The sequence below is a fragment of the Coturnix japonica genome, chromosome 9, assembly GCF_001577835.2.
Source record: "Coturnix japonica isolate 7356 chromosome 9, Coturnix japonica 2.1, whole genome shotgun sequence".
Classification (NCBI taxonomy): domain Eukaryota; kingdom Metazoa; phylum Chordata; class Aves; order Galliformes; family Phasianidae; genus Coturnix; species Coturnix japonica.
Genome location: NC_029524.1, coordinates 15,558,770 through 15,584,353, shown reverse-complemented (window position 1 = coordinate 15,584,353; position 25,584 = coordinate 15,558,770). Strand labels below are relative to the sequence as shown.

At 44.1% G+C, this 25,584-nt stretch overlaps 1 protein-coding gene across 5 annotated transcripts in view; it reads left to right on the top strand.

Annotated features, from left to right (window-relative positions):
* KCNMB2 (potassium calcium-activated channel subfamily M regulatory beta subunit 2) overlaps nucleotides 1–25,584 on the top strand; it is a 112,044-nt gene that overhangs the window by 33,336 nt on the left and 53,124 nt on the right. The window contains exon 1 of one of the 5 annotated variants that reach the window (XM_032446557.1): nucleotides 3,060–4,641. The exons of the other annotated variants lie outside the window; for them this stretch is intronic. The gene's annotated coding sequence lies outside the window, so the exon portion shown is untranslated. Of the gene's footprint in view, nucleotides 1–3,059; nucleotides 4,642–25,584 lie in introns of those variants that run through there. 5 annotated transcript variants of the gene reach the window in all.

Genomic DNA, 25,584 nt, shown 5'->3' with positions numbered 1-25,584 from the left:
CATTGCTTAACAAATGGGAAAGCAGCAGGCAGCAATTGCTTCTCAGCAGAACTGTTCAGAGCAGGAAAGCATCCCTGCCCAATGGCTGCACACAAAATCAGGCTCTGAGAGCACTGCTGCTGAGCCCCAAACAGAGCAGAGTAAAATCACCAGAGCATGAAATTCTGCTGGAATTACTCTCCACGCATCTTGGAGACTGGCCCCAGCAACTGGGTGTGCATCCTCAGATACATATTTTACTGCCCTTTAAGCAGTAAACATCCATCGGGCCCAGCAAGCAGCATTGTGCAAGCAGCCTGTTTTGTTGGATTCTGTTTTGTTGCTGCTCAAACTCACAGTCAATCTTCAGTGATTTACTGAGGAGGATTGGGCACACCAGAAATCATTTTATTTCATCATCTCTGCCAAAAGAATTCAATAGTTTACACTACCCGCCATTGTGAAAGATGCTGTTCGAGTCTGAATGTCCCCTCCGGGTAATCACAAAAAGATGCCTGACTCTTATCCAAGCAGAAAAAAATAGTGAAGACCCTGTTTGCACCAGCAGGAGAGGGGAAAAGGATTAGTCTGATGTCTTTGTTGATAACTGTCTCAGACATTTCCCACCTCTGCTGTTCCTCAGTACCATTGAGGGCTATAGACATTATTACAACATGTGGAAGCTTTGATGTTTGTGAAAATTAACTGTGCTTTATGGTATATTTGATCAGTGTAACATACAACTGGCAAACAGTAATCTAGAAGCACATGAAGGCAGCAAGATCTTGGAGGCAGAAAGTGATGGAAGGGTTAAGCTGCCTTTATTTTTGCCAGCAAGTATACATCCTCTGTTCCCCATCCACCCCCGTAAAGTACAAAATGTAGCAGATGTTTGCGAACAGCTAGCCTGATCTATCAGCCTTTACATAAATGAAGGCTGAATTACTGAAGGAGAAGGCAGAATAATGTTTACAAGAGAAGAGCAAGAAGATTTCCGACACCTGGGCGACTTAATGATGGCAGATGGCAAAAGCTGAAGGCAAAGAGAATCAGCAACGTGTACCAGCAGCTGTCGAACAAACAGGGAGGAGGAAGGCCTCCTCCGAAACAGCGCGGGAAGGATTTAATACCTGCAGTTGGGTGAGGGTGAGAGCGTCAATATGCAGAGAGAGGAGCCCGTGCTTTAACTCCTCAGATAACTATCGCCAGAAGTACCCAATGGATTGTCAACCAAGGAGATTTTCACAGCAAGAAGCCATCTATTTGCATCAAATAGTGTCAGCCTGCAAGGCAGAGACTTCTGGGTCATTTAGCAGTGCTCCAGATGTAGTCATTTTCTCCGAGGCGAGTGGCTCAAAAAGAGCAATGTGAGAAAGAGCCAGTCGGCATGGAAAGGGGACAATCAAGCAGCATGTGGAAGTGATTAACCAGTCTGTGAAAGGTAACTCAGTTAATGGACAGAGCTGCAGGACGCCTGGCTGTTTGTGGTGCTCAGCACAACAGAGACTGCAGGACTGGGGCCAAACACAGGTCTTCAATTCGCCATCAGGAAACAAGTGATTTCTGGCTTTGCGCTAGCGCTGTAGATTACGACTGGTCACCTGGCAGCCTGGCTGAGTGTGAGCACTCCAAAGCTGCAGCAGAGACAGTGTTGACTGTTGTACCACAGGAAAGAGAATGGAGGGCAGCTAGAGCTGTAAATGGAGGCACTGACATCAACTGACTTTCTTAGTAATTTTTTCATCAAAAAGCCAGGGGTGGGATTAAAACATGTAGCCAGGTTCAACATGAGGATTTTGTCTTCCCTCATGCTGGACTCACCCTTTCTATGGAATATAATAATAAATAAAGCCCTGTTCTGACTTCAGCCGCCAGAAAGCCCAAGAGTATCTGGATGTGCATGACAGAATTTGGCCTCTTTTAAAGGGTTATTCTGGCTAAAACTTTGTTGTCTAAAACTCCCTGAAAGGAGGAAATAGCAAAGAGGTTAACATCTTTTCCCAGGTAACTAATGATAGAGTGAGGGGTAATGGCTTTAAGTTGCACTAGAGAAAGTTCAGGTTAGATATTAGGAAAAAATTATTCCCTGAAAGAGTTGTGAGGTATTGGCACAGACTACCCAGGGAACAGTGGAGTCACCATCCCTGGAAGTGTTCAAGAAACATGATGATGTGTCACTGAGATACGTGGTCAGGTAGCAGTACTGGTGGTGATGAACCATTGGACTAGATGATCTTAGAGGTCTTCTCCAATTTTAATGATTCTATGATTCATTTATGCTCTAATTATACATTCTTAATGCACAGTGTTACCTGCTGTGCATGTTGTATCTGCAGCCCTGCCAGTCAAATGCTGAGCTGATGCAGCATGGAAGAGCCATTATCACCACTCCAATGTCTTCAGCACGTGGCTCACACCAAGTACCTATGGATTAACGAGTCTCCCTGCTGCTGTTTCAAATGCAGACATGTTTTGAAAAGCACACAGCAAGAGAGTAGAAAGAGTGCTGTCTGATAGGTATGCAGTTTCAAAACAAATTCATAATGTTCCTAGAGGATTTATCACCACGGGAGGAGAAAAGGTTATTGTATGTGTAACCTGCAGCTCTAATTATATTGTGTACTTCCCTTGCGCAATTAGAAATGTGTAACAGATAGTTACACTTCCTAGTTATGTTTCTATCAAATTCTTGTTATAATTAGGATGACTCATAATGAAATTATGCATTATTTTCTCCATTCGTTATATTGTTTGACTTAAAATCAGCATGCAAACTACAAAGCTCCTGAATTCTTCCTCTCCACCCCTCCTTGGTTGTTTCCTACACACATATCTGTCAGGTAGACAAGAGCCTTTTTAAGTTGTTGCAATTCCTTTGCAAGCAATGGGCTTTCTCAGAGGGTTTGCTGCAGATCATGGCCATTGACGTGTAGCTCCCTCTGACAGTTGTGCCTGTTGTCAGAGTGACTTTCAACTTATCACCAAAGGTCTCCTTTGGGATCACTGTAGCAGGGAGGTCCAGGGGTTCTCTACAGACCATGTGAGGGGAGCTTAGAGCCATCCATTCTTTATGAGCCACCTTGCATACAGGGGTGAGGAACAGTGCTCATAGATGGCAATGATCCCCTGCTACAGCCTGCCTGTAAACACAGTTGTCTCCACTTCAGCACTGAAAGCTCTTAAGCAGTCACCAACAAAGTTAGAACCCCCAGGTCTGTGTGATTCCAGCATTAATGTCTGATGCCTCTTGAGCTGCTGTGCCATCCCGCTCACAAACCAATGGCACAGTGAGCCCTTAAGTGAGACACTGCTCAGGACAAGGACAACTTTTATTTCCTTCCTTTTCTCCTTCTCCCTTGAGGGTAGGTTTAGTGCTTAGAAAGATGCTGGAGAGGTGGTAGAGAAAGATTTCTTTAAATGACCACAGAGCAGGGATTGTCACTGTGCACAGTATGTTCGTTTTAATCCCAGGGTCATGGACTGAATGGTACCAAAAATTCAGGCAGGTGCTGGTGAGAAGCAGAGTGCCAAATGCCTCAGGCTGCCTCTGTGCCGCTGCTGCTGGAGGTGCAGCTGCACTGGTGGCTTTTCCTTTTGTCCACTAGGGACCACACTGGGACCAGCAACTCCGGACTGACAGCAAATGTTAGCCAACGAATTTTGATCTGTCCTCACCAGGCTGGTGATGAAGTAGCAGCCAAGGGGCAAAATGCTCAGCAGGGCAGTAATATTTCTGATCTGAGATCTAAGGATGCACACAGGTGTACTGAAAACAGCAGTCTGGTAGCATTCAGTTACGACCCCTCTCCACACACCACAAATACCACACTGTCTGTGTTTCTTCCACTTATTACTATCCTGCATTCTGTCAGCTTGCAAATCTAGTTTACAAGACCCTCTCTGCAAACGGCATTTTACCCTTTGGGAAGTGCAGCCTGCTTCTGTCCCATAAATTCCAGCCACTGGCACATTCCCTACAACCCCTTGCTCCCCTCCTGCCTCATCTACCCCACGGAGCTCCGTGAGCTCTCAGTTCCTCACCACCCAGCTCAGCCCTTCAGGTGCTGCTGCCCTCATTTTGCTGCTTGCATCGGCTTCAGGAGCTCTAGTCCCTTCCTTCCCTTTCCCGGAGCAGCTTTTCCCTTAGTTTCCAAACAATGTGTGAAGCCCAGTTCTGCAGGCACAGGAGCCTCAGTGAGTTTAAGGATGACTGAAGCAATTTCCTCTCCCGGGGAGGTTTAAAAGCCGCGGGGGGATGCGTGGGGTGAGAGCCATCTCTGCGTTTCCAGCAGCCGCTCTCTCCCAGCAATGAATCGCGGCAGGAGCAGTGCGCCCAGCCTGGGTGAATAAACCCTCCCGAGAGCAATGCCTTAAAGCGCTGCAAACAGCCTTAAGTGCGCCGGAGATAACTAATTTCAAGCATGGCTGTCTAGTGTGCCTGTCATTCCCATTGTCCTTCCAAACTATCTCAGACATTTTGAGCGGGGAGCACCCAGCTATGAGTTAGTAGGGGTTGTGACACCGATGGTCCAAAGGGGTTGGAACACCGGGAGGGGACGATGACAGCGCTTAACAACTGGTGGCACTTTGGAGGATACGGCTGGAGCTCTGTTTATTAACAATTAGGCTTCGCCTCGGAGGAAGATGTGACAGCTGTCGGAGGTAGGATTTGCATGCGAGACAAAGGGAGCTGTTGCTGCTGGGTGCTCCGGGTTGTGCAGCCAGGTGGGGGCCGGGCTGCGGGGAGCGCTGCCGACAGCACTGGGGTTTCTAGCAGAAATGTCTCGGGGACAAAGCGGCTCCGGAGTCCTCCCCACTGCATGTGCGCTCCCGTGAGCGGAATGCATAGAGGTCATGCGGGAAACACTTCGCCCCTCAGCTACCGAGCTGCATTTGGGGTGGAGAGGGGAGGATGCCCTAAAATAAAAGGGGAAGGGGAAAGCGACAGATCTGTCATCTGGAGGAGACTGCTGTTAACATGGAAAATGTGTCTGATGTGCCACTGCTGTCATTTGGGAAGGGGAAAATGGAAAAGGGCTGGATTTTCTGGTGAGGAACTCCTGGGGTTATAACTTATTGCAAAAAAAAAAAAAAAGAAAAGAAAGAACAAAACAAAAACATAACGTGTCCATCCTTTTTGCGTGATCAAAGCTTCCTCTGCACTGTTGACATTGTTTTGCTGGATAAGAACTGTAGTTTCAGCCAGAAGGAGGGAGGGCTTCCCTGCTGTGCTGCTGCCAACCCCTACCACCCTCCCCCCCCCCTCCATAAAACAGCGGTGTGGGGAATATATGTGATCGGGGCTCTGCTGGGTACCCAAAGGGCTGCAGCCAGGGCTGGGGACTGGAGAAATGGTTAGCATTGTTACAGGAACAGCCTCTGAACAAGGCTGCTTTCATCTCAACCAAAGTCCTGGAGTAGATATGCCAAGTTGGGAGATTCATGGACTTTTTAGTGATGTGCCTCCTTGGCTTTGCTAGACCTAAAAATGTCCAAACTGCAGAGTCAGGATCTGCACAACAGAGCAGGACAGTGAGGTCTGTGTGTGACCCTGCTCAGTGCTGGGCTGTAAGTTTCTGTATTTGCATCTGTGTGTATCACCAAGATAAGCAGCAGGAACTTAATGAACAAAAGCCTTACCTAGGTGTATATGCAGCATCAGTATTGTTTGGGGTGTGTGATGTGAGTGTGACGTTCCCTGGGCTGATGAATTGTTTCTATTTGCGCATTAAAGTTTCAAATTCCCAAACAACAGAGAGACTTCAGAGTGAGAGGTATTTAGCAACAACAAAATGCTCTGCTTGCGGAAATGCTTCTCACAGGAGCTATTAAAAATACACTTAAAGGAGCTGAGAGTCATGTCTTGCAGCAAGGGATATAGTACCGCTTACTCTGCTAAGTATTAAAGTGAAGGCTGTGATATCATTTTAAACCTACTTCAGTGTGGGTGTCTACAGGCATACTTTACTATGCTGTTGTTAAATGCTCACAACTTAGAGAATTCTGGTAGATTGAGTGTTTTCATTACAGCTTCATTAGAAAAAGGATCCCAGTGTATCAGGGACTCACAGAGGAATCTGAATTTACTCATCCTAGCAAATGTTCCCTTTAAGGAGAATTTCAGTGATCATAACAAATTAAACGTGGGTTGTGGTGTCATTCACTTAATAATGCTACACTGCTGACAACAACAAAGGTGCCACATGCCTTCAGTCACAGCAAATACAGTTTGTGCCAAAGAGAGGCAATACTGGCTTGGGAACAGTGAGAATTCCCCCTAAGAAATACAACCTAAAAATATTCAGCATCCGAACAACAACTTTTCAGTCAAGCGCATTGCTTTGCTTTGCATTGCAGGCTGGGGGAAAAATCATTTCAACCCATGCTATCTACACTACTACGTGGTACAAAATGATAATAGGGGAAAAATTATCTCAAGAAAATGTTCCTAGTAGTTTGCAATATGGATTAAAGAGATGTTATGCAGAGATATTAAACCTGTGTCAGAAACGAGCACGCGGAAGCCAAACACCCATCTTTTCATCTCCTTTTTATCCAGAGGCTTTGGCAATTTCTCCTTTTTTACTTTCCGTCCTTTGGGGCCTTGGGCAATCCCCAGCATCACCATAGGCAGCGGTTCTAGACCTGTGGGACAGTGTATCAGTGAACATGTAGGCGGTGGTGCTTAGGGAACGAGGCTGCACGTAGCGTTCAAGAAAAGGGAAAACGCAAAGCAAACTTTTGTTGCAGGTGCAGGTTCATATTTCAGGTGTTTTCGACTGTAAATAAGACATATTGCAAATCCCATGATTCAAAACTAAATCTGCTTTCAGAACTATTCCAGACAAATTTGCCACTTACAATAACGTCTGCCAGTAGCAAATATCCATTTGTCTGAGAGCCTGTCAGAAGTGACTCCAAATCTCTTCATGCTCCCTTTGCTCCGCCAATGCACAGCAGATAATGAAGTAAGCTGCATCAGATTGATTCACTGTGCTGAGAAACAATTTCGCCGCTTTCTTCAAAAGCTGAACGACTCCTTTAAGCTATGAATCTCGCTCGTCCTCCTGCTTTATGAATCGCCTGTGGAGCTCATGCATTTCTCTCATTTATTTATTTGATATTATTTGGGAATTTCATCAGTAAATAACACTTGGCTGGCAGACCTTTTGGGAATGGCAGACACTTGCAGATTCATACTGTATTGCTTCCTTTAGTCATGTAGTGTTCCTCGGGTAGATGATTTGTTTAACTAACTAACCAAGTGAGTAGCAGATTTCACAACCAAGCGCACAATTTCATCTTGGATTCCCGTCACTATCTGAGCAGTCAGGTTTAAAGTTCCTGTCTTGCGAGGAGTCATACGATCAACACATAAGCGCTGAAGGGCTCCCACCAGGCAGATGTGAGAGCCGGGTTAACAGCTTTCAGATTCATATGAATATTCATGGCAAACGTTTGAATTCTTACAGCTTTGCTAAAAGGAACAGTCAGCATCATCCACCGCGCACGGCATGGGCCACTCTCTCGCAGTGCTTGCAGAGTTCGAACATTATGAGACAGGGTCTGGCACAGCATGAACAAGTAAATATGCCCTCACAGTTTTTAGTGATGAAGCTGGTGAGTGGAGGTTATTACCTCAAGGTTCCTGATCCCAGCAAGCGCAGGCAAGGGCAGGACCCGAAGCTGTACCCCCCTGCAGGTGCCGGCTGCGGGGACAGGGGTGACGTGGCTCAGTGTAGTCATGCAGGGCGCTGACGGCATGCCAGGGAGATGTGGAGGAGCAGTGAAGCAGCAGACAGAAAGGAAACTAACTAACATCTGGTGTATGGCTGAAAAGCGGGGAAAAGCAGTTGGGTGAAGAGTTTCTGTCAAGTGGTTTTTCTCAGACAGAAAAAAAAAAGCAGCTGTCAAAATACCAAGCGCTTTTGACTCAGAAACAAATGAGGAGGAGAAAGTTATAGAACAGGGATGTGTTTGCCTTTTGAACTAATTTTGTACTGTACTTATGTCAAATAGGAAGCCACAGGTCTCTTATCAAGTCCAACTACTTCACTGCATGTAGAACAAGTCAGGTGCCTGCTGAATGGATGGGACTGCTGTGCCAGCATTAAGCCGACCAGCAGTGTGGCACCCTTTTTTGTCGACTCTTCCAACTTTTCAGTGATTTTGAACCATAACAATCCTACATATCCCTGTTTATTTTAAAAGTAGAAGCAAGCCTGAACAGCAGAGAGCAAAGAAGCCACGCCACGCACCAACAGTCACCATGAGATGTACCTGTGCATTTATGTTGTCAGGGCACACACAGTGCTGGATTAGTGCTGCTTGGGAAGAGCAATAGAACTAGACGAACTAGGGAAACAAAAAACAAAGCAAACACAGAGGATCTTCACTACGAAAAAAATTGATTTCATGTAGTCTGGGGTGAAATCCCAACTTAAAACACCCCGTGGATAGTGCTAAAACTCCTGCTATGCCTCTTTCTTCAAATACTGCTTTTGCTTTCTTATTATAAAGCTGAACTATTGGCCACGGTTAGCCCATATCTGTGCTTGTTCAAGGCAGGATTTTGTACAGACCATTTGTAAAGCTGTAGTTCATTTTTAAAGATAAAACAGAGAAATCACAGCTTGTTCGGCCCTCATTGCTGGGTGCCATGTTTGTATCTCTGATAAAAGTTCTGCAGGGACAACCAGCAACAGTCCTGGAGTTGTAGCACCTTCTGCCAAGATCCCTGAAAGATTAGAAGCAGCGACATGGCTGTTAATGATCAGGAGTTCCCCACTGTTTGTTTATCATCCATTTCTGTAGCTTTGCAGGAGTAACCTGTCAGCTCGGAGGCACTCAGCAGTCTTTCAAAACTGTTTCAGTAAACACACAAATTCTTAAGGTATCTGTTTGCATCAGAGCCTGGCCAAAACCTCACCCAAACCTGCAGTCTTGCCTGCTGGCCCCTTGGCAGTGGCCTGCCTGCAAATGTCCCAAGGAACTGAGAGATACAAAAACAGCAGAGAAGGTGTCCTTTGGGAGAAAGGGGGAAAACAGCTGGAGATGAAAGATGACCCTAAAGCACTAACAGGGGTTATGACTGGATGCCCAGGCAGTGGATGCAATGGGCATGTGGCAGCTCGGACCAGTCCCAGCCACCCCCAGGTACCTGGCTATTTTGACATTCAGGAACATACAGCATTCCTCCTGGCTCTGCATGCCACTAAGTTGCCCTACATAAACCACCACCAGAAGTATTTTGAAGACCAAAGGAGACAAAAGAGTATTTGTCCCATTTCCCCACTTCTCTGTCTGGATCAGAGATCGGAGTGAGGCTGAAGTTTCTGTGTAAGCCCAATATGGTCCATCTCCCAGTGTCACTGTCCCAGCAGAAGCCCATGCATGGCACAGCCCTTTGTGCCTCCGAGTCCCAGTACCAGAGGAGGGCTGCGATAAAATTGCTGCCTTAAAGAAGTGTTGCAGAAAACATTCAGTTTATTTGGCTGTACTTTATTTGCAGGCAGGCAATTTTTCCACCTCAACAGAGTGGTACTCCTTCCTGACAGCCATTAGTTATTTGCAAATTTAGACGGGCCCTATAAACGTCAGGCTCCTGAGTGAATAAATAATATTTCAGAGCAATAACTTGAAATAAGTCAAACTCAGAATGGTGAGAAGGCCACTAGTATGGTCCCTCTGGGACACACTGCCTACCACTTCTAATTAATATCTGGTACTTAAAGCATCACAGTCTGTGGTTAAATCAAAGTCAGAGGAAACAAAGGAATATAAAATCTGTTGGAGACCTGTGCCCGTCTCTATCCATGGGAGCAGGCACACTCTTCAGAGCAGCTGCCAGACAGACTGACGCTGACCTTAGAAGCTGCGGCTTTGGGATGTCAGCCCCAGAGACCCAGCAGCCAGGCTGCCCTTGTGTCACCTCCTGTTCTCCTGCTGCCTCCCCCTTCCCATCCCTCTACTCCTCTTGGCAAATAAGATCAGCTCACAAATGATCCAGAAAACAGTGCTTTGGTTTTGGGATGCCAGCTGGGACTCAGCAAGCACCAGAGCTGGTGCAATAAAAGCAGGAGGAAAGCAGAGCCAGGAGTGAGATGTGGGGAGCAGCAGCAGCCCTGGCACAGCACATTTTCCAGCTAAACACCCCCAAACTCCTCTGTCCTAAGTACTCAATGAGGCTGCTGCAGAAACAGTTTTCAGATAACCATGTTTTGACCATAGCAACATAAAGCAGAGACCCGGAGTTATAGAATAACCGAAGAGCAAAAAGGCCCCAAGAATTTCCCTGTGCTCTTTGATTGCTGAGGCCCTTCTATCTATTGACAAGCAGTTTTTGAGCTCGTATGTTGAATTCCAGAGCTGCTGTTGGTTGTGGTGATAGTGCAAGAATCGATGGCTGTGAAAAATAGTCCTTGTAGAGCCGGTGTAAGGATGTCTGTTGTAAGGCCAAGTTTACTGATCCAGGAAATAAGTGTCTCAGGTAGAGAGCTTGAGTGGAAAACATCAATGCAACTAGGCCAGCTTTCAATGACTCCAACAAAGCACATATACTTCAAGGAGCACTAATCCAGGCAGGGAACAAAGGAAGTTCATTTGTAACCATAGCGTTTTATTAACCAGAGGATCTTGTGGAAGATGAGCATCCTGGCTTTTGAAAACCCAAGCATCAGGACACAGTGTAAGCTTCTGAAAACTTCTCAGTCTTCATTTACTTCCATATAAGACATTGATCTCAATGACAACTCTGTTCTTTGAGAGCTTTTCCGCCCTCCTAACTATTAATTGCATGAAACGTGCATTTCTCCATCTAGCAAAGATCATCACAGGAATTATCCTCTGGTTGTAAAGTCCAAGAAGTCCACGGGAAAATCTTTTTTTAGTAGAGCTTAATTAAGACAATCCACCAATTTGCATGCAGCTGATATGGAAGGATTTTGTCACAGGTAAACAAGTTTTGAAAAAAAAAAAAAAAAGCTTTTATCTCTTCTTGCTTGCTGCTTTAGTCATATTTTAAGTGGATTAGTATAATCTTTCCTCGGCCAAACTCCATAGCCAGTCTATGCCTTCATTGTTCTAATTTTACAAAAAGAGTAAGACTGAAAGCAATTAATTAAAAATCTCTTCAGAGATACATATGTGAGTGCATTTATTCACTAAGAACTAATAAAATAACTCCACATTTTAAGACAATTTATCTGGTGCATTAAGCGTGAACAGGATGTCTTTGTTAGGTGCACCCGCCTTTAGATGGTTCCCTCAATGAATATGCTTGTCATGTAAAGATGTCTGCAGTGACTCAGCTCAGTTGGAGAGGATTCCCTTTCAAACTTGGTTTGAGCTTCTAGGCAGGTTTCTTTTTCATTTCTCCCATGTGATGAAGAGGTTGATAGATTTCAAGCAAGGAGTCTTCCCCTGCTGGGATCAAGCTGTCAAAAACCATCACAGAACTTACAAGATTCTGTTGTAACTCCACAAGTCATGATTCACCTCCGGAATTATCAGAGTTGAAAGAAAACTCCCATTAATTGACAACGGGAGCTTTTTTAGAGTGTTACTCTGCCAGGCTGCAACATCATCATCTACACACGCATGGACATGTTCCACATGGGGAACAGTACTACCATACACAGTGAAGTCCGCTGACCTGAGTGAGTTTGAATAAGTAAACATCAGTTTGTTCACACTAAAACCTTGCAGTAGTGCCTTCAGAAACTCTTAATGTCAATCAAAAAAGACATATTCACATTTTGTAAAATGTCTTCATTTCTTATGAACCAGATAAAAACTAAATTTCTAGAACTTAGGGTGATGGAGAAGGTCTGGCAATTTGTACGCTTTATCTCAAAGCTGTTCCCTTCCTTAATAGAAATCCAGCATATCTGTGCTGAGTGCTGTACCTTCCCTTCTTTTGTGGATATTCATTTCAGGAGTCAATCCAGTAGACATGGTTTAGTGAGCATGGTGATGATGGATCAACAGTTGGACAAAATGATCTTAGTGGTTTAATTATACCTTAATTATTCTATCCTGCAAAGTACACTTTCCAGGAAGCTTAAATATGCCTTTGGAGGTTCATAGAAGTACTTAGCCTGTTCTTTGAGCATCAAACCTTGAACAACAAATGGATTTCTGTACCCTCTTTCTCAGTGATTTCATCGATATCTTCTTCAGTCTTCATTAAACTGTTTGCTGTTTGTCTACTCTTTCTACTTTCTGTTCTGCTTGCCTGTATTTAAAAAGCCTCCCGTATCATAGCCTGCTGGTTGCTAGCCAGATATCCAGATGGTTCTTATGTACCACATTGAAAGGTGCCTTAGAAATAGCAGGGAGAGGGGAAAAAATATCTTTGGAAGACTTCAGATGCTCTTTTAGATAAATAGCAATGGTAGAGCTAATTAAACGTTTCTTCCTTTAGAGAAGCTGTGGAAACAGCAACAGTTCAGTTCCATGTGAGAATGCACCTCTTGCTGTTAGATTTTAGCTTCCTCCAGATAGCTCATATGTCTGCCCAACTTCTTTGGAAGAAGCCAGGCTTTCATCTGGGTTTGAAGGTTTCTGTCAGCACCCACCATTGTTCTGCCCTAACACCACTCCTCTGTCAGCCAGTTCTGTGCAGACAAGTTGTTTCAGTGAGAAGAATCAAACGTTGCTCACCTTAATTGTGTGAGAATCCCTCTGGCAATAATCAGGCTAATTACCTCAGTGAAGCCAGCTAGATTTGACTTAAAATCAACCACCAAAATTATTAAAGCACAAGTGCACGTGTTCTTTTACAACCCCAAGACCTTCTCATTGAACATTATTTACATCTCACTCAGAAATACTCTTTTTATTCTCTCCTTTTCACCAAGGAAAAAGATAGAAAGTGTTTGGCTTTCAGGAACACCCCAAATGAAAGCAAAATCTTCTCCAAGCAGTCTCAGTTCACTGCCTCCACTTGTGCACAAATCTCCTCATATCTCTAATCATTTTCACTGTCAGTCTCTGCACTCTTTTTACATCTATTAGAGAATTTATGAGATAGGATGACTAGAAATGAAAAAGGATTCTGAGGGGAGAGCATGCAATTGATTTATGTCAATGGTTCTATAATAATATTTTCAGTGGTTTATTTCTTCTTCATTACGTACACAGCTAAATTGTTGATTACTTTTCTATTCCTCTCCTGCTTATCAAACAGTCGCTTCCACTTGGGCTCCATTCTCAGGTCTGTCTCCAACGCAGTTAAAACATAATTAATTTAAAATCCCCCAACACATGAGGAGTTGAGATAACTCTTTCCAATCAATCTTACTAGCATTCATCAATGAATTTCACCAACTGTCATGCTACTCATACATTTCTCTATGCAAAGCACCTCTGCCTTCAGTAGCATTGACATATTTAACAACTGTTAATGCTAAAAAAACACCAACCCTATAATTTCTATTGGGCTATACCGGAAGCGTTAGAAGTCCCCCAGATGTGCATGAATAAATATCATAGTCACCTGTGACAGCATCCTTAATGATTTTTGCTTTTCTTCGCGCTGATAACTTTCATCTCTTGTGCATGTGTCAGAAACATAAAAAGGCTAAGATGCGTTGGGAGTTTATAAAGGCAATCAGAGAATAAATGTTATTGCAGAATCTTGCCTTCATAACACATTCTGCCTTGAGAACTGTATTAGGTGTCAAACTGCTTTACCCTGGAGGGATCAGAATATGGAAATGTCCTTCAGAGATGTCAGCAAAAGATCCTGATGGAGGGTTGATGATGGCACTTGATAACCCAACAGAAGGGATTATTCAGCACAGTGCCAGGGATAACCAGAAACCTATTTTACTCCTGTTTGACAACTAAAGATGAACAAACAGGTTTGGACAAAAAAAATATCAACCTGATTCTTGTCTTAAAGTTGAGAAAATCAAATGTGAACACTTCATCAGAGGTCTTGACAAAGCCACTTGCCCTTCTTTTATTCATTACAGTGTAACTGTGCATTGCTTTATGCCGGCTGGTCAGAGACAGAAATACGTTATCACAAATGTGGGATCTGCTAAAAGCTGCAAACACCAGCAATAACAACACTCACACTCCAAAGGGTCCTGTCAAAATTAAAGAATGGATTTTCAAAAGCCCTTGGCATGAAGAGCTCCTCCAGACTTCCCTAGAAAATGGACAACAAGGCCATTTGTCTTCAGTTTTCAGTGTGCCCCTATGAAAAAACTCACCGCCATTGCATCTTTTCTACAGGTTAGAAATAGTCTGAAACAGCATCACTCACATAACACTGGAAGTCTCTTTTTCTTTTTTTTTCTTTTTTTTTTTGTGATTAAGCACAGGACTGTTACTGCTTTAAGCTGAGACTCGGGAACAAGTCCCTTGTACAGGATCTGGATGAGTACCCGTGTGTTTGGTTTGTGAGACAATGCACAGAACACATGGCAATTTTTGTGCACCTTCATGCATGATGCAAAACACAAAGTAGCTATCAGACTAATTATACCTAATTGGCATATTTATTATTAATGTGTCTGACGTGGTGGCTGCTGAAAGCCTCAGGTTGTGCCAGGTGGTAGACAAACACATGGCCATAAAGATAAATTAAATGTGTTAGAGGAGGCACACGAACACAATGCTTGTATAAGGCATTAGATACCACTGGGATTCCCCACAGTGGGAGGAAACAGTACACTGCTGCCACCCATGCGAGCACACAGGTTGTTTTAGGGACAGACCCTGGGGAGCATCAAGAGGAACGTGATAGGAAATGAACCCTGCAGGGCTGAGCCTGTGAGCATTTCAGCAGTGCAGACATCCCTGATGCAGACAGAGCCATCCCACCCAGTGCTTGATGTCTCCTTTTTCCTACTCCCTGAAGCAAGATTGCAAGTCCTAGTAGCTGGACAGTTCTGGGTATAGCTTGTAAAGAAGAAATGAAAACTCAAGTGGATGTGCATTTGCTATGTAAGTTTTGCACCCGGATGTAAGTTTCTTTGCAGCATCTCAAAGGGGCACAGTGTGGAACAGGGTGGTAATTAGCTATCTGTGTTTGACATACCATTGGCATAATTCTGCTGGCTGCTCTGTGCTTCCCAGATGTGCAATACTAACTGTGCAGAACCAGCAGTATGTCACATGTGAATCCACACAGGCTCTGAACAAAATATAGCATGAAGGTATCAAAGCAATGACCTCTGGCCACTTCTCACGGGCCCTTGCTCTGGCAGGCTGTTGGTCATCCTGTAGCTGTCAGTCACCCAGCACTACCCATAGCCCAGGAGACTTCTGAGCATGGAGCTTAATCTACCTTTCTCAGGAAGGATGAGGAAGGATCCCAGCTTTCCTTTACTAAAGAACCTCATTCATATTTCTGAACTGTTTAGTGTGGGCAGCAGAGAGTGATGAAAGATTGGGATAGCAGCAGCTGGAAATGAAGTGCCACAGTGTGAGTACGGAAGGTTCATTCTGCAGCTCTCCAAGGCTGCACAACAGCCAAGATGCTGGGCAGGTGGGAGCAGAGCAGTGATGAGCTGGGGAAGAGGGAGGTGGAGGGCAGACTATGACCGTGCTCTCTTCTGACTCTTTCTGCATGGCCATTTTTCAGAGGAGAAAGGCTGTATTTGCAGCATCGTTGGAACTGGGCCATCCGCTCTTCCCTCGGAGAGCTTGTAGCCAGCCATTAAATCAGACTGTATTATATCATAAATCCAGAAAAATGACATTTTCATTCATGAGGATTCATAGTAATCACAAAAACAAGCCTTCCCCTCTCAAGCAGTATCTGCCATTCGGATTCTTAGATACAAAGTTCCCAGGACAGCATTTTTTCCATTCCCTTTCACATATAATACTGCCTGTGATATTTCTGACTTTCACCTGAACATAACTAGGAAACACTGCTTATCCAAAGAGAGTCCCTTTGCCTCCCTAACTCATCTTTCTCATCTATAGTATTTTATACTGAGACACAAGAAAATAGTAACAAATTATATATGGCAGCATCTCCCAGCTCCAGAGATTTCAGACGTGTCTTGCTCCGTCCTATCTTTTTTACTAAATCTAGATGAATAGGACAAAACATATGTTACAGAGACACCATTTTATCATAAATTAAACCTGATTTCTTAGTAATATTGTGGAATTGTTTCACCTTCTGCTAACTCCTGATTGCCTTTACTATCCATCCACACAATTTAAAAATCGAATAAGCAGGCTGTTATGTGTGAAAAGTGGCTTTTACCGCAAGAAAATGAAACATAAAAACAAATGCTGAAACCAATAAACTTCAGAAAATGCAGAGCTGCAGCTGTCATCCTTATCGGCGGGAGTGGCAGCATCACAGCTAAAAATCAAAATCCTCAAATTCAATCAAGGCTCCATGATTGCACAGTGCTGGCACTTACTGTACGAGCCCACAGAAAGAGCAGATTCCTACCCATCCAATAGCTGGTGTTTGGACTGAAAAAGGCAGGGGAAAAATGCTGTTTTCTTATTTTAAAGCAGATGAGCAAAGCCTCCGAAAAATTGTGTGCATTGTCCAAGAACATGAAGGAAGGCTAAATCCAAGTCAGTGGTTTCCCAGGTCCCAGCACATTGGTTAAATCCCATTCAATATTTTTTACTCCCAAATTTTTTTAAGGGTACTGTTATTTTTGCCTTATCCCCTCATGTAAGAGCTGCCACCTCAGCCTGGGGACAACCTGGTCAGAAACTAAGCAACCTTTCATTGATAAATACAGGATCATCTATGCCAATGATGGTCTTACAGTGACAGAGACTGAGCCCTGAAGCATAGATTGCTGCTTCTGAATCTCATTTATTAACTCTAAATGCCATTACTCAAAGCTCTCATGTTATCCACACAAACGTCTACTCAGGAGCTGCACTCCCACTCTGAGAAGGCCACTTCCCTATTTAATTAGCACAGACTTTGAGACAAGCGTTTGGGGATCACACAAGCCAATGGGCCTGGCTGTTAATGAGAGCATGCAAGTTGCAAAGGGAGCACGGAGTGCCTTTGACTGGCTCCAGTGTTTACAAGGGAGGTTTCCAGGGGAAGGTAAATAGCACTGAAATGCTGCCAGCATTGTTTCCCTGTGTTTCAGAGCAGTTTTCCTTTCACTGTTGCTGTGCCAGGTTTCAAATCTGCCTTGTGCCAAACTTCATATGTAGAAACAAATTTGCAGAAAATTCACTTCAAAGTCAGACTTAGGCGACCAAGAGCAAATGCCAAAGGAGAAATGAGCGTGTCCAAGCATTTGCTATGGCTGCTGCTACTATGATCACTTAAACGAGGAAGAGAATCAATAAAGCCAGATTTGCTTTTCTCTTTTTCACAACTAAACTCTCTATTTTGAATAAATAGATACCTAACGTACCTACAATTCAAGCCCCAAAAGCAAAGACCAGCATTCATGGTAGAAGGGAAGGAAATCTTCATTGTGTTCCTACAGAAACAAAGCCCTTTCTCAAGGCTTGTTTTCCAACTGCCGGAAACTCACATAGCACTCAAGGTGGGATCAGCAGCATCAGGCAACTGAAGGAGATACAGGAAAAGAAGTCTACAGGGAAACAACATTACTTTTAAACGCACACGTGTAAAGTAGTTATCAGACCAGCAGGATCGGAAACAGTCTCATTAGGTGAGAGCAGGACACTGCCCCATGCAAGGAAAGGCAAACTCAGCTCCCAGCCGCATTGCCCAGATTTCAGACAGCACAACTCTTCCCAAACCTCCTCCTTTCCAGCCCCAACACAAAACTAAGCTGTGTGCCATTCACACAAGCAGACCTCATTTGGAGGAAGCCCAGTTTTCCAGATTTGCAGAGCATTCATGGACATTGAGCCTTTTTATAAACAGGTAATGAGCTTGGGTCAGCTGGGGGTAAGCCAGGATCCTTCCTCCTGCTCGGCACAGCTCCCACTGCTACGAACTTATGCAGAGCCTCAAAGCAGCCTGGGCAGGAGGGACATACACAAGACCCCAAAGTTATTTTTTCTTACTTTGCAAAACAAACCAATAAAACAGTATTTTCACAAGTTTTCAAAGAGCAACAGGGAAGGAAAATAATGATTTTTTAAAATAACCACTTAAAAAATATATATATATTATTTTTAATGTAGCTAGGGACCCATTTTTTCTAGGAGCAGTGAGGCAGGGTTGGGCAGCACTTGAGGAGCCAGGGCCACTGGAGCCCTCCTCCCTTTTGGCCAAGAAACATCTCATGCTCAGATAGAGCACAAGGTTGGACACAGCACAAAGTGAGTACTTCTTGCCAAAGCCATTGACACTTCCTTACCGACATGGAGGCAGATACGAGGCAGTTATGCCAGCAGGCTGTGATGCACTGATATTTTTCCATAAAAACAACTGCAAATACAGAGTAGCCAAAAAACAGAGAAATGAGAGCATGAAAGGGTCAGCTCAGAAGACACTGGAAAGAAATGTAAATCACCATTCACTTGTAATGATGTGACTAGTCTCACTAAGAGGGAGGTTTAAAGTGAAACTGTCTAGACAAGGGCAGAGAAAGGTCAGTGAATCCTTCCACTTGGAGAAGGTTGTTATTCCTTTGGATGTAGTTTCCCTGGTGTAAGTCTTCGTATCGTGGGGGTCCCAGTCTTCAGCACAATTAAGACTCATTGAGCTTTCTTTTTCACAGTTGCTTTGATCTCATCTTGCTGGGGGAAATGCAACCGCTAACCCCACTCCTTCACGGTAATAATTTTTCCATTGGCTTTACAGAAGCTATCGCTTAATTTAGTGGCTTGCTCTTGGCATGATTTAAAAACATCATCTCAGTAATGTTGTTATCTTCCTGCAATATTTCACAGATACTGTGAAAGCAGTTTATACTGATATCAAACTTAGCATCTGGCTGACAGGACAATTGCGGGGAAATATTGCCAAAGATATAAGGCCATTATAAGATAAATAACAAGCTTTAACATTTAACGGGGTGTTTTCTTTAGAAGAGATCATAGCGATGTTCCTGTCAACAAAAATCAACACCTTCCATACAAAGGGAAAGGTAAAAGCATTCCTTCACACAGGAAATAAATCCTAGCAAGTGGGTGAGCAACAGCTTCGCTCTGGGCGGAAGTTTTCTATGGGCTTCTTGAATTATCCAGTTTGCCCAAAGTGAGTGACTGGTGCTGGGAGTGTAGGATAACTAATAAGGCATTCCGGAGTCATTAAGGTTTATAATGTAAATCTCTATTTGAGTGCTTTTAAAATGCATATTACTTTCTTGATAAACTATGATGGCTCCTAAGGAGCTGTTAATATGAATTAGGGTGTGTACAATACGTAGTTGAAAGCCTTATGAGAAGTAGTTATTCCACATGCAGGGTAATCAGCTTTTAAATTATATTAAATACTGCAGCTGTAATATTCCCCTATCCTCTCTCCAAGAGCAGATTGGCTTTATAAAAAAATATTTTTTTTTTGCTAAATTTCATTTCCTCAGATAACAACCCACCACTGAATCATGCAACCGCGAGGTGACTGACAGGGCAGGGAGGGGAGGATGAGCATGTTTAGTCTCTACCTGTTAAATAGCCCCAGATACTGTCAGGCGCACTGAGTTCAGCAGGACATGGGTCAAATCATAGCATCTCCCCTTCGCCTCCTCTGAGATCACCCAAGGTAAAAGGAAGCGAAATCAAGGAACCTGGAAATGAGGTGGTTACTGGGAGAATGGCAGGGCAATGCATCACCTCCACAGACCAATCTTCACAGTGCACATTGAGGCAAATAGACTGAACAAAAACTGCCTTAATAATGGAAAGAGACCTGAAGATACACGCTGCTTTGTTTTTCTGTTGAAAGGACCCCCAAGACACTCCACACAGCATCTCTGCAGCTCTCTTCCCATACCCATGTGCCCCAACACCCAAGAATACATCTGGGATGAAAGCAGCTCCTAGGCAGTGATGGGAAGGGACCATGGAGGATAGCTGCAGGCACTCCAGGAGCAGGAGAGCTGTAAGCTGCTGTAACACTTGTTCAGCTAAATTAACTTAACCAGGGAGAAAAACCTCTCTGTCCAGAAAATGCAACTTTCTGATCATCAGTTACAATTTTTGCTAGCTCTGGTGGAATCACAACGTGATACCAATTACACATTTGAAGTTGACCTGCTGGCAAGAAGCTGTTGACTTTATGTACCTTTTTTGCTCATTAGAAGATTTTAACAGGCAGCAAAGAGGGCTTCTTTATGAGTGATACTTTTCTGAAACTGCAGAATTCTTTATGGGTGATGCCTTTCTGCTTGATAGCTCTGGTGTATATACACATACACCTTGTAGAAAAGGCAGGAAGGACGGGGAGATGTCCCTTGTATTAGTTCCTTATAATCAATGTACTTGCTTTAAAGACTAACTTCTACCTTGCCACACTCTTAGCACAGAAGTTGTCATAGTGAAAACAACATTCCTCACTTCTAATTCTCTCTAATTTGAGCAAGGATTGAAATCTCTGTGGCAGCAAGGCTGGTGGAACCAAGGCTCCTACAGACGTCAGCCTGAGCCATCCCTGTGTTCATGAGGAGCCTGGGACAGGGCAAGCAGATGCGGTGTCAGATGTGCTCCGCTCTCCTCGCAGGTGCAGGAATAGCTTTGGATGTGCTCCAGGCAGCAGGGCAGCAAGCAGAGCATCTGTCTAGATGATGTTGCACTGCTGTTGTATGAGGTTCGGGGAAAAGTGCTGGGATCTTCACTGCTCCTTACACAGCCAGGAGTAATGTTATAGGGGATTGTAGGTATAGAAAAGCCATTAATCCATATGCATATCAGATGAAAATATATGGGGTATTCACTCCTTCAGGTGATGAGACAGACTTCATCCCTTTCTGCAGTTTTTTCTACACAATTACACACAAAGGCCTTTGGTAGCCAAGACGTGTTGGCATTTCTTTTTTCAAATGGAGCAAGCATCCGAGCGGTTTTCTATTAGCCTAGGCGGAGGTTCTGGCATGGGATGCTCCTGTTGCTGCCATACCCAATGCCTCTAGCCATTGGCTTCATGCCCAGGCTCAACACGAAGCAGTCTGTGTGAGACAGACAGTTGTAGGCAAACAGATCGGGGTGCCTCAAAATTAACGCCTTGGTGTCGAGCAGTGCGTGAGAGCTAAAATTACTCTGTGTGCCTGCGGCCAAATTGGGAGCTTACATTAGAAGGCTTTTCCTGCTGCTCCTCATGCCAGCCCCAGGCCATCTCATTCCCAAATAGAGCCAGCAGCACTCAGCCAAGCACTGGGGTGCTCTCAGTGTTGGGCTGTGGGGCTGCCTGAAATGAAGGCAGCAGACGGCAGCACAGCCCTGAGGCTGCTCATGAGTGCAGGAGCACCGACAGTCACTTCTCCAGTGTTTTCCCACCTTTTCTTCTAAACGTCTCCAGGCAGATCAGTAAAAGACTGTGAAAATATTTGAGTCCAAGAGCAGCAGGAGAGCTGGAGTGAGCAATAGAGGGAAAACTGCCTTGCAAAACATAAGATACTAACCATTTAATATATGCATCTCTGCTAGAGACTCTTACAACTGAGTGTAATGGGCTGTGCTCTCCTGAGAGCCTTTTCTTTTAAGTGTTTACAACAGGAGTGTGTAACTGTCGAGGGACAGAGACAGGCACATCTGTCTGTATTGCACTGTGACTGCTCAACAACAGCCACAGAGCACTAAGGGGCTGAATGCACAGCACAGCCCTTGTAGGCAATGGGCAGACGTTAAGCTTCATGCAGAGAAAGGTGCACACAACAAAATGTGGTGGGAAAGCACTACATTTTCTTTCTCTGCAGCACTGTTGTGCCTTTCATTTAAAGTAATTGACAGTTGGAGTTAAAATTACAAGCAGGAAGGGCGTAGGAAAAGTTGATAATAGCCATGAGCTCAATCTATAGGGATTGATCGCACCGGTGATTGAGCTGTCTTCCATGAAACAGATAATGACAGTGCCAAGCTCTACATTTACCCTTCCAGTGCCAGGAGTTTTCACCCAAGCTCGTTCTCAACCCTATCTAGAACTGTCAGAAAATCTGTCCACAGCACTAAAGACTTAATTTCCTTGATTACCAAAGCAATCCAACATGCTAATCAAGCAGATGCAGAAATCTCTTGAGCAGGCAGTCACGGTGACCAGAGAGCCCCAGGAGGATTTTTGATGAGCCCATGAAGCTGGAAAAGTTTTTCTCTCAGTCTCAGAGCTCCCAGAAACACCCTCAACACACTAAGAAATTCTCCTGACAGTCTCACGGGATCTGCTCCCCATGACAGCACCCAGCAGCCTGCATCGATTTTACTTTATTTCCAGAAGCGCACACAGCAATGCAGGCTACTGGAGCTCTCTCTGAAAGGTTATTTTTCAAGAGGACAAAATATATATAGATATTGCACAGCTTTCTACCTCCAATCCCATTCTTCCATCCCTAGGAAATGTCTGATCTGATGAATCCACTTGAGGAGTTTCAACCTAACTCATTACCAATCAAATAACTAATTAAGGTCTTTTCCTCTCAAGCCAAACATCAGCTGTTAAGTGATTGTTAGAACTTAACCCCAAAACAAGTCACACTCAGCCTGTTAAATCTTCCCTGAGGTTTCAAAGAACCTTGTGTAAATCTGGAGCTCAGAGTTACATGTAGCCAGCTTGGAAGCAAGGTGTAACCCAGCAGCAGTGACATCCAGGAGCCACACATGGTGACACCTGGCTTAACCATAGCTATGCACATCCATGTGGGACCAGATCTCAGACCTCTACCTACACTAAAAGCCACTTTTGCAACCATATATGCCCCTAGTACCAAGCAACATGAACTGTACTGTTACGAAGCAAGGTGGATTGAAGGAAGCACTGGATTTGAGCCAGGAATATGCTGCTTTGACCTCAAAAACTGGAGTAATGGCATCTGTAATTCCACTATTTTTATAATAGCCAGTACAGGAAATGGTGAAAATCAGATTGCAATGGGATGAGAAATTAATAAAAGTCCGTGGCAAATTAAGACCAAGTATCTTTGTGATAAAACCACCACTGGGATTAGCATTGGGGAGCTCCAGTCTGGCAACTGCAGGCAAAATGTAAGTGGACCCTGGTGAGTGAGACAGTCAGCTAGGAAGGGGAAATTATTTCAGCTCTGGGATATTTCTATTTTTAACATTTGTGTTTAAAATTAAATGCAATGAAGATCATCATGGCTTTTGCATTGAACTTTAGAGGTAACCCAGAGGAGTTTCACATCTGGGTGGATCTTCAAAAGAAGGATACACCTCTTAAGTGGGAGCGAGGGCAATGAAAGCTCTCTTACCCACCTTGGAAAGCCCTCTCCTAGCTCTCTGGGTATAAGTCAGCCGTATGTTGCAATGTGCAAATGTAGATTAGCAAACCTAGATTCCTTCTGTTGAGTTTTATGTCAGATTTTAGAGATTCACATCAGAAGTTACCACCTACATGAAAATCTTCCCCCAGTTCTTTTAGCAGCCTTACCACCAACCAAGGCAAGTTAAGCAAATAAAGCTGCTACCTTGCTGCCATGAGAGAGGATTCACTCAGTGCAGCTCTCTACTACCAAGTTGTTAGCAATAATGAATGATTAACAAATTATGTGGTTGTCTCACTGGCACAATGTCTTTAGCACCTTCACAAATAATAATTAAAATGATAGATTACAAATAAGATAAATCCCCAGGCAGGTAGATGTACATAAACAGAAATGCAAGAACAGAGGATGTACATGTGATGCAGAAGCAAAAAGTTTCTTGTGCTTTGCACTGCAGACCCTGCACCTCCTGCTATTGCACCATGTCCTGAAAGCCCGTTTTGTAAGAAATCCAAAGAGCAAAGGCAAACACTAGTCCTAGAAAATGATATTTGACAGCCTTCTACCTTCATGAGAGCATCCTAACACTGCAGCAAGTACCATTTCTAAGCAACCTGGTGGAGATGCATAGAAAGCTTTCCAGCTTCCATTTGAGAAGCTGCAGGAATTACATTTAAATAAAGAATCCAGCAGCCTGAATGTTTATGAACAAACTCAGAATGACTTTGGAGTTATTTAGTCTTGGTGAGCAAAGTGACTGTTTGCAATCTGGAACATCTTCATCCTTTCCACGCAGATGCTTTAAGAAACCATTTCCCAGATCTTTATTTCTCTTGATGGTGCAATACAAGCGTCCCTAGAGGCTAGGACCAAATATTCAATTCTCGCTGCTTATGAGCACTGTAAAGCCAACAATTCCCCAGTGCAGCCTAATGGTCACATAGGTCTATCTACTCAACCTACAGCATTACAAGCTGTGAAGAACCAGCAGCACCAAGAAGCACTGAGCACTACATACCTGAGCTAAAAACAAGCTCCTTTGGTAGCAATCAGAGCAGACCCACTCTTTACAGGTCTGGAGACTAGGAAACAACAGGTCCAAGCTGAAAACCCAGTCTGGCTCGCAGGGCATTTCTTTATTTTCTTATCACAGCATTCATTAGTATTGGCACAGAGCTGATCCTTCTTGCTAATTTTCCATTAATGGGTCAATTTTTAACAAATCTGAACAGATGAAAGAAAATCACAAGTGATCCATCAGGGCTTGAATCAGTCCTGTCAAAGAGGCATGCTGGCACCTGCGTACACGTATCCTGCTGTCACATCGCATTATACCTTCAGTTGTACAGCTCAGTTTGGCAATGCTACAATTCATCTTCAGCAAAAGCATCTCCTTCTAACTTCAGCTCACTGCTGCACCTGAAAACTAACCCTGTAGCCCTATGAATATTTCAGCTTGCCACCTACATGGTGGTACTGGTGGAACAAAAGCCACATATCTGGGAGTAGAGGATGGGACAGCTTCAGCAAGTTCCCAGTTAGCTCAGCTTCAGTCAGCTGTGAAATTTCACCTCTGTTTTCATTGCTTACTCTCACTCCCTTACCCATTACATTTGTAATTGCCAGACAGAAGCTCGTCATTATGTTTCTCCATTGTTTCCAACTCATCCCTGGGGCTCCAAGCAGTGAAGGGGAACGCATGGAAGTCCCCATGCATTAACACTGGGTTTGTCAACAGCAGTGCTTCTCCAGCCCCTGAATCAGTGATGCTCTTATAGAGTGGAAGAAACTGTAAGCCTTGGGTGAGCACCTTTAAACCTGCACAGGCTATTCAGGACCTAATTATACAAATTCCCACTTTCTTTTAGAGGCATTATGGGGTCAGTGACGAATTGCACATTAGAGTCTCTCATCATCTTCTTCCCACATCTGATATTCAAGCTCCCCTGTCCCACAGCTGAGGAATTTCATAGTTTCATAGTTTTGTGCGGGTTGGAAGGGACCTTAGAGATCATCGAGTCCAACCCCCCGGGATTCAAGCCTCTGTGTAGCAGAGCGGCACTTCTACCACTTGCACCACAGGGGATTCGAACCCAGGGCCTCTGGTGTTGCAAAGTGGCGTCTTTAACTTATTTATTACTTATTATTAATTATCAGTGTCAGCCCTTCCTCTTGGTGGCAGCAAACCTAACAGCTACAGCTGCAAGTGGCAGGGAAAACCTTCAATGAAAAAGAGCAGGTTTTGGATACTGAACTTCCAGGAATACCATCATGTCCTTATACTTGCTGAGACTTA